The sequence below is a fragment of the Betta splendens genome, chromosome 3 (assembly GCF_900634795.4).
Source record: "Betta splendens chromosome 3, fBetSpl5.4, whole genome shotgun sequence".
Lineage (NCBI taxonomy): Eukaryota > Metazoa > Chordata > Actinopteri > Anabantiformes > Osphronemidae > Betta > Betta splendens.
This window is the reverse complement of record NC_040883.2, coordinates 14,319,384-14,329,381: the sequence shown is the minus strand read 5'-3', so window position 1 is coordinate 14,329,381 and position 9,998 is coordinate 14,319,384.

Below are 9,998 nucleotides of genomic sequence, written 5' to 3'. Positions count from 1 at the left end.
ACAAATTCCTGACTGTTAAGAGGCAGAGAAATGCTCCTCCGTGGGCAAGAGTTGTCTTAGAGTACACTACTACACTACCCAGTGGTTTATTGGTGTGGTATCATGTGGCACATAAACTACAGAGGAGCCATCAAAGTTATATATATGCAGAGAGAGATATGTTTATACGTACATATCCATAGACTGAGGCTACTAGTTGCATTTTATCTCTACCTGGAAACCCTGGAATGGATTCTGCCTGATTTGCAAGTAATTTGACCTCACTACAAATGAATTGGCATTCTTCCTCGCCAGCGTTGAGAACTGAACACTGTTATCTCAGTAAACCAGCTTTATATTGCAATAAACCCTACAACATGCTTTAAGCCCCTGTTTTTATACGTCCAGACCCCCGAGAAGTGTGCTCCAGGATTTTAAAGCACGCTGCTGCTCCAGATAAGTGCTTCTTCTTTGTGTCTCAGATCTTAATTGTTGTTGCTGTTGTAGCCCGTTTCAGAAAAACGAGCCAAATGCTAAAGTAAAGCAAATAAAAAGAGGCAGGAAAAAATGCACCTTGTGTAAGAGTTTTCCTTTTTTTTTCCAGGGGGGTAATGCAAGCCAGATGTGACCGGGACCATGGAAACAGGTGATGATAGCATTACACTGGGATTGCAAACAGATGGAGAGGGGCTTGAACCTATTCTTGTGTCATTGTCGGGGTCATAAATAAAGGGTTTTTTTCTCCCTGATGAAATGATTTTCGTGTAAGTAAGAATACGGCAACTGTAGGTGTTCTGTAAACAAGACAGGATCAAGACAGGATGTGAATTCATAGGCATTTTTTCTCCTTTTTAAAGGGGAGTTTCACCTACTTTACTCCTGCTTCCCGGGTCACTGACATTTACTCCTTCAGACTCATCTGATATCACGGGCCTGTACGCTCCTACGGTTATTAGCCGACGTCTGTTGTCAACTGAATGAAACCTTGCGATTCTTTGCAGCTCAGCAACGATGCTCAGGCCTGCTTCATATCAGGTGGGAGAGGAATGTCTCCAGTAATCAGCCTGGATGAAGCGGCGGGCGGGCGGGCGCGTCCTCGGAGGCCGAGCACGGCCACTGTGCGCGCTGGACGGGCCTCAGAGCGGGAGAGGACACTGTGCAGGCCTGCGCCGGACGTCAGGCTGGCCACCCCTGAGAGACGCTCGTTTAATGAGCAATTACATCCTGCAGCGCTGAGCCCAGCGTCGAACCCCACCCCCCGAGAAATGCTGGCGGGAGCTCCCTGTGACCTCATCTCCGCGGGTTTTCGTGTTAAGCGGGAGTGCTCGCAGCCGACCGCACATCTGCGCCCGGGGCTAAATCGAGACGGCCGGGTCGCTGCAACATGTGCGTTTCAGGAGTTGTAAAGTGTCGTCTGTTCAGAGAGCCGCGAGCGAATCGGGCGCCTCTGGTGCTTTGGACAAAAGATTTTGCGCTTGACGTTTTCCAGGCGATCCCCGGAGCTGCCGCGAGAGAGCACAGCTGGCCGGCGCTCCCACTCACTCCCAGCGGCCCCGGCGTCGCACACAGGTGTGAAAGCCGGCGGGCCCTCGCCGCAGACCCACGCGCTCCCCGCTTCAAGCAGCCTCCCCAAATGGGGCCTCCCATCCTGCCATTTGGGAGAGTGGACTTTCACAGTAATGGACACTTAAGAAGGTGACACCTTGGCCCAGCATGGGGCCACTTGACAATGTGACAAATAGTGAGCTCCTAAATCACCGAATTACAGAGCGAAATGATTTATTGGCGCCCGCAGCAGACAGCGTCATCCGGGGAGCCCTAAAGATGCTCTCTGCTTTAGATTTCACACATTCTCTAACATGTTTATGCAGCTGGATTGTTTTATTAGAGAAGCTGAATGAAGCTGTGATAAGTGAGCTGGAGTACCATGCTCAAGGGTACACTAGAAACGCCACACCTGTCAGTGCTGATGGTGGATGGCTCTGGCAACACGTTGTGTGAAACAGCTCAACTAAACATAAAACCTGCCTGTGAGATTCACATTCCACTATTTGAAAGCACTTGAGTTTTAAACGCTTGGGATTTCCTTTTTTGGTCTGTATCAAAGATTATAACCAGAGTCTACTCGGATCTTACAAGGCCCGTTACACAAATTTATTTTGTTCCCCAGTTTTCCCTCCTCCCGGAGCTGTGGATTAGGCATTTCTACTACGTGGAAAAAAAGCAAAGCTTAGTTGCGGTCTGCTCGAGAGGATCAGCTCATTTCCCTCACCACACAACACAGTACGCTGAGAGCAGAGCTTGTCTTGGAAGATCAACGTCTCCTCTTTTGTTACATCAGTCATGCATTGCACAATGGACTGGGGTGGTTGGTGGGTAGCGAGGGGCTTGATTGGAGAGCACAGCGGACCACCTGACCACCTACTGGTGCCCGGACACACACACACACACACACACACACACACACACACACACACACACTGCTGATTGTGTTTTCATCTGACAGCAGATCGGTTTGAATGTTTCTTTATTTGTCCTCCCCCTGCTATAGAGTTAGTTAACATGCTTTATTTGGCTTTGACATATGAATTCACGCGCACCACGGTGTGTAAAAAGGTCCTTACATGCTCCAACTAGCTGGTCCCTGCTCAGAGGATTATTGGAAACGCTAATGTTCGGACTCCTTCTGTGTTTTCATGGGAATGATAAGCTGCTCTAACACACTCTTCCAATCATGAGGCCTCATCTTCATACTTCTGTGCACCTAAAAAAAAGATTTTCAGACTACTGTGCAAAGTGGAGAGTTTCTAATTTAACTGAGTGAATATAATGCACAGTGCATTTGACTATTTTAATCTTCCTGTTTTAATAAATTCAAAGTTTCCCACGTTTTCCAATCTGATGCTCTACTAGCACAAAGGGCCATTTTTTGTGTATCCGCCCCTAAAGTAGTTAGGAAAAAAAGACACCAGAGCTTAACATGCAACTGCACTTTCTCATTAAAAAGGAGTTGCTAAGACAAGATAGGGAAACAAAATAAACAACCACCAGTCACACCATTTTTCATTCTGCGCAAGAATGCAAAGGCTGCTGGAACGCTGGGATCCAGGGGCCTGTTAGCGACGACACTTCTGATCTATTCTCACAGCAGCCTTGACAAAATCCAGCATCACACACACACACACACACACACACACACACACACACACACACACACACACACACACACACACACACACACTAACACACACACACACACACACACACACACACACACACACACACACACACACACACACACACACACACACACACACGCAGGCCATTTGTTTTGTTAAGTATGTGCTAAATGCTACAAGCTGATTATCAGGAAAGTGGGTGATTTTCCCTTTTTTTTTCGACAGGAACCAAAGCAACACCTCAGTTTGAAGAGTTCTCAGACCTCCTTGAACTTCACAGAAGTGGTTCAACATTGATGAGCCCACCTGTGAGTAAAAAAAGCCTCTTTATAGTGACATTAGACATTATTCATTAAACTATGTTTAAAAACAGCAATAATAGAATAAAAACGGTGCAATTCAACCTATTTTAGCACACTGGGACGGGTTGGAAGTTAAATAAACTAAATAAATAAGAGTTACCTCTGTGTCCTCGGATGTTTAAAGACATTAGTAGTGCATGGGAGTCCAGTGCATGGGGCTGCAGCTAAAACAAGGCTCCCAAAGAACTTTTTTCTTCTCTTTTTCTTTGTTTCAAAGCGCATTTATTCAGAATTGCCAGCATTGCGCTTTCTACAGGTCTCCAAAGGACTGGTTTTACACTGTCTACACGCATTACTCCCATAGTCTGTTGAAGGCTGATCCTGTCACCCACATCTTTCCTGCAGCCGGGCCACCCAGCCTGGATGTGCCTCCAACATGTCATCCCTCTGTGTGGTCCTTAACAAAAGAGAAACAGAGAGACAGCGCAGCGGTGCCAACCAAGAGAGAGATGTTTCAAAATATGACAGTGTCATCGCCGGGAAGAGTGCGCGTCGGGAAGAAAAGGGAAAACGGGCAGAAGCGAAGAAAAGCAGCAGATCGAGCAGAGGCGGAGGTACGTTCAGTGATAGCGAGTGGTTAAAACACTGAAAGTAAACACTGGTAACAGGAGAAATGTAGACAAGAACGGACAAATATCACCACATATCCTCTTATTTGGTCAATAAAAGTGTAATTATATTGCATTTTCACTACTATATGAGAAATGTTTACACGCCTCTCAATAAAAACTAAACTTTGTTGTTCAACGATTTCAGCACACGTAAATAGCATCATTGTTCGACATCAAAACTACTCTTTTTTTGCACAATAACATTAAGATTTATAACGAAGTATCATAAGGTGAGGTGAGTTGTGTGTAAGTTCATAATATATAGTGGTCTGTTGCACCATTTGGACTTTAGTATATTTGTGGTGGTCCCTGGATGCTTCCTGCTCCTTCGTGGTCGTATCTGGCTGACTTATGCGCCAGTCGATGCTATTAAATAACCTTCACTGCCATCAGGCTCATTTGTAATTTGTCAGATAAAGATCCCCAGGTCATCAGATACATATCCAATGTCCTGAACGTGCTTCGCGTTAAGGAACCATTTTGGCGGCTGATTGATACCAGCCCACGTCTGTGCTTTACGCAACGCTGTATTATATCATGGAAAGATAAGAGTGGTGGAAAGAAACGGTCCGTGGGGCACGGTGGTCGTCCAACCCTCCATCTGAGCTCCAGCTTTGAAAAGCTCCATCCTCATTATTTCAGCTGAGGCACCGTGAGTCTGTAACACATACACAGGCGACACTCATGACTATTACTGTCTCATTTGGTCTGCTGCAGCCATAATATTGCTGCATTTATAACAGTCCTGAATATCTGAACTTGTGATGTGTAACAGCCAAAATGCTTTGATGCACTAAATAAATGAACTCAGATTCTGAGTAATGTTATGTCTGTAAAGAAAGAGCCAAGATTGCACAAATAAATGAATCAGTTTATTTCTGTGTGGGAAGATAAAAGACAACAGGAACAGAGTAAATGACAGGTTGGTTCCTCATCCTTGATTCAAAGCAGACACGGGATCAGCTCTTGTGTTTACTCACCGCTAACTCTTGAGCAGCAGCAAAGATTCGCACAGGTTTGTACTTTTCTGGGCAGACACGGACAATAAATAACCCAGTGCAGGAAAACGGTGGAAAAGCTACTTAATTAAGTAAATTAACATGATCCGCCTGTTGACTGCACAGATTAGCGAAGAAGAAACACTTCCCGTCGCTTCCAGGTCCTTGAAATCTTTAAGAATAACTTTGTTTGCAATGTGCAGACACAAAGTGAAAATATGTTTAGACAGAACCGCTCAGTTAAATCCTCACACACCACATGTGAACAGTGTTTGTCACAGATAATTACTGCTGCTGCATTACACAATGCAACCAATCCAATGTGTCCACAGCCAAAGTAATTCAGCATGTGGGGAACGCACGCATCGGCAGCGGCGGGCGTAAACGGAACCAGGACGCGGTGGCTGAACAGCTGACTCTCAGGTCTGCTCCACCGAGATCCTGCTAATGACCGTTCAAGTGAGCGCCGCATCCTGTCCCCAAACCTCCGGGCCATTCGTCTTTCCCCCCAGCACACATTCACCCGTTCACTCAGTCAGTCAGTCAGTCACCGTCGCCCCCGTTCCCACGGCTCCCCTCCAACGTGCGCCCGGACGTATCCACGTGAACGCAACAAGTCTCCCGAGGAGCCTGTTTCCCATCACCGCTCTCCTAGTGTGATGAAGTTGTACATATGTTAGCGGACCACCAAATACAAATGCCTGGCCTGCAAGGAAGACCAGCGTGTTCTTCATCATTTGTTGTGAAAACAGTTCCTGTGGTGGCCTCCCTGCCCCCCAGCTGCATTTTCCCCACTGTAAATCATGATGAAATGGCTTGCAGGTGTCAGGATTAAAGAATACTCTCGCAGGACTCCGGGCCACAGACGCAGCCGCAGCTGCTCCTCTCCTTTTGCCAGGTCCTTTATTGCTCTTTGTTTTCTATTTGGTGTGATGGCCTGCTCGTACCAGTGCTGCGTGCAACTGGGACCAGAGTTCCCAGAGCTTTGCCTTCATGCTGGTGAGAAAATGATGAAATAAATGCGGTCAGAAAATGGCGACAGGACTTTATTAGAGCGCTTGTTTTCATCGCTCGGGTTATCAGCTCCGTTGAATATTTTCTTCAGTGCCTCGAGCAGCCGAGTGGGACAGAATGTCCGCGTCGAAGTCATGAGTGAAGCTTTGTTCCTGTGCAGCAAGCGATTATTAGCAGCATTATGAGTGGCCACTACTAGAATTTAATAAGCTAATCGGCCAATCTCCTGGCTCGCTGACAACGTGGCTTATTGTCTCATGCCTGTCGCTTTGACGGGCCTATTTTTAGTGATGTCACCACTTTAGCTTGGACCAAAAAGAAGTGTTTCCACTCCAGCTTGTGTGACATGGACAGCGTCTGCTACTGAGCAGGAAACGAGGACTTGAAATGTCTTAGGGTGTAAAGATAAAACACCCTCAGAGAAAGTGTAGAGTCAGCAAATAATTCTTTGCTTCAAGCTTCTCCTTTAACATGTGTGTAATGACATGATCCATTATGAACCAACGAACACTGACTGTTACCACAGATTTTGCAATTGTTGTTTTGCATTCACTTTTTTCTCTAAGTTTAAAGACGCTACAGTTTTTTGCTTAATGAAATGATAAAATAGCTTTGATGCTATAGTGAAGGTTTACATGGAAATATAATCCAGGTCCCTCCGGGCGACTGAAGTATGTGGGGCTCAAATTGGACGAGATCACAGCCCCTAATATAGATCTTCCTCACGGAGGATAGTTTGATTTGTCAGGTGTAACTAATAACATTAATGATGGCTCTGGTCCATTTAGGTGCTCACTAAGCCATGACAGTGAGCCAGCACGCACAATAGCGGGACCCTGGCACCAGAGCAGCTAAATGGAACGCGGCCACGGTCAGTGTTATTAACTGCACCTGTGTTTGACAAGCAACCGTGCTGAGTGAATGTTATTAAAAACATGAAGTCAAAGCACTCGCTGGTATGTAATTAAAATCGGCAGTTGTGATTTTAGGCAATGTGATATTTATTGTCATTTACCTGTCAGGACTAATTGACTACATCATGCAAAAGTGTAAACAAAAGCTCCCCGCGTGATTGAAACTTGAAGGAACCTTGTTTTTAACTTGACAGTGGATGTGGGTTACAGCTGGTGGTGAGAAAGGAAACCATGTGGACCCAGGTTCTGAGCAGAACATCCACACTTTGCTGTACATTGCAGTGCATCATTTTTCACTCTTGGGCATCAAAGTTATGATTTTACCATTTCTTTGTACCAAATGAAAGTACGCAACCACTCTGGGATGATGTCATAGGTTGCCGAGGCTAATATAATACAAAGATGAGAGCCACTCCCACACTCCCAGAGGGAAACTGGAACCCTAGTGGGATTAGTTAAGATAAGCCTGAGGTTTGCCTTAGTATACATTCCTCACAGTGGGTGTCTTCTGGACAAAGTGTTCCTCAGTGAAGTGTATATTGGCCTTCTGCAGCACTTGCCCTATTATAAGTACACATACACATCAACTAAACCTCCTCATCTATCACATCATCGGCCCAAATACTGTAGGAAAAAACAAAAAATCTCAATTTGAAAACAAGAGCAGCTGCACTTTTAGGAGCTAAAAATCAGCTCGGCCCAGTCTCCTAAAGAGTCAGGGTTTGTTCCTATACATCGAAACTACAATCACAACACACGTTTGTGTGGGAAACCAATTAGCCTTGTCTGCAACATACTGTAACTGCCATATGTTTACACTTAACTGAAGCCAGAGGTTGGAAATATGTTGATGCTGCCAGGGTTCTGTTTGTGCAGTCACAGCCTCAAACAATGCTGCTGTCAAGAAATACAGAAAACCCAACAGATCCTATATAAGCGGCTCAAGGAGACAACACAGAGCTAAAAAAGAGCCTCCTCTTCCTCCTCCTCCTCTCCTCCTCCTCTCCTCCTTTTCCTCCTCTCCTCCTCCTCTCCTCCTCCTCCTCCTCCCCAATCTCCTCCTCTTCCTCCTCCTCTCCTCCTCTTCCTCCTCTCCTCCTCCTCCTCTTCCTCCTCTCCTCCTCCTCATCTTCCTCCTCTCCTCCTCCTCTTCCTCCTCTCCTCTCCCATGTCCCCATCTTTCTCCTCTTCTCCTCCTCTTCCTCCTCTCCTCCTCCTCTTCATCCTTTCCCCTCCTCCTCCTCCTCCTCCTCTTCTCCTCTTCCTCCTCTCCTCTCCCATGTCCCCATCTTTCTCCTCTTCTCCTCCTCTTCCTCCTCTCCTCCTCCTCTTCATCCTTTCCCCTCCTCCTCCTCCTCCTCCTCTTCTCCTCTTCCTCCTCTCCTCTCCCATCTCCTCCTCTTCCTCCTCCTCTCCTCATCTTCCTCCTCCTCCTCCACTCCTCCTCTTCCTCCTCCAGGGGGCACCTGCAGAGGCCACAGGACCCCTTTAATCACCTTTAGCTCTAGCCCTGTTTTCCAGTGGTACCGAACCCGCTGGCTGCTCCTCTGAGTTCTGCAGCAGCTGTAGAGTTTAATAGCCACCAGGATGTAAACATGTGTCAACAGCCGCTCTCGTCTTAAGCGTTGGTGGAGGAAGACGTACATCTTTTTCCATCTCTATCAGATCATGGAAACGAGAAACATCACGTAATTCCCATCATGTCTCCACCCACCTCCAACCTGAGGTGTAATCAGCGTAAGTGAAAACACCTGTGCGGATGTGCGGGGCCTTTAAAGTGACGTCACGCACTGAAAAGCATGGGCTTTGCCATCTGCATCATATTCATGCGAGCTTTTATTACTTTGACAGAATTGACAGAAGATTTAGGAAGACGAATCACGGTAAACATCTTTTCAGGAGACGGCGCGTCGAGAGGCCGAGCGCTCCCAGCTTGGAGGAATTACTGGCGGGACGTTTTTACAGCCAGCTCGGTGCGCGAGGTGTGAGCCAAGAGCCCAATGATGGAAAACCCACATGAAAAAGACGTTGGACTTTGAAGCGGTGACATCAAAATTGCAAAGGTGATTACACAGCTGAGTCACGTTAGCGTCACCGTGTTTTCACAGCGCGTTCCCGAGCTGACAGTCACCGCCTCAGCATCGCGCTCACACACTCACCGCCTGCCGAGTGATGGAGCTCGTAACGCGAAAATCACCGTGACATTGACTCGATAATGGACAACAGGCGCTTTGTTACGAGGAACCCGTCCGTCCGACGTGAGCGTTGACGATCAACCATCGTAGCCCATTCTACTCTGTGGCCACATTAGATGCACCTGCTCATTCTGAGCTGCCAGACCCTTGATAAGTGTTGATAGAGCACAAATCAACAACAACCGCTACTGGGCCTCAGTGACGTTTTAGAGATTTAGCAGGATATTTACACTTTCGGCACATTCTGCAAACATTTTGAGCTTTTTATGACTATTTTAGCCACAGAAAGCCGAACGTGCGTGTGTTTTTGGCTGACTTTGAAAAGCGCCACAGTGACAGCGGGGATGTTGTGCAGCAGTCTGACTAATAGCATCTGTCTGAAGAAGCGCGCCGCGCAACATGTTCGTGGTGTCACAGAGGAGCGCGCCTTTGTTCTCTCCTCCGCCTCTTCCGGCATCTGCAACTCCTCCGCGCTCTGCTTTTTATTTGCCTGCGTCGCGGCACCTGCGGGGCCAGAGACAGGGATGTGTGCGCAGGCCAAGCAGGACCATCTGCAGCCTCTGCGTGTGTGAGTGTGATTCATTCTCCACTGGCCGCTGCCCTCTTCGTAACGCTGTGTTCTAAGCTGACAGAAAGGAAGGAGCAACGGGAAGACAAACAGCCGCCGTGGGTTTAGTTAAGTGAAACTTTATCCTCAGCAGACATTAATAAGCTCCTGCCCGGCGTCACACATTGGTTAGTGCTGC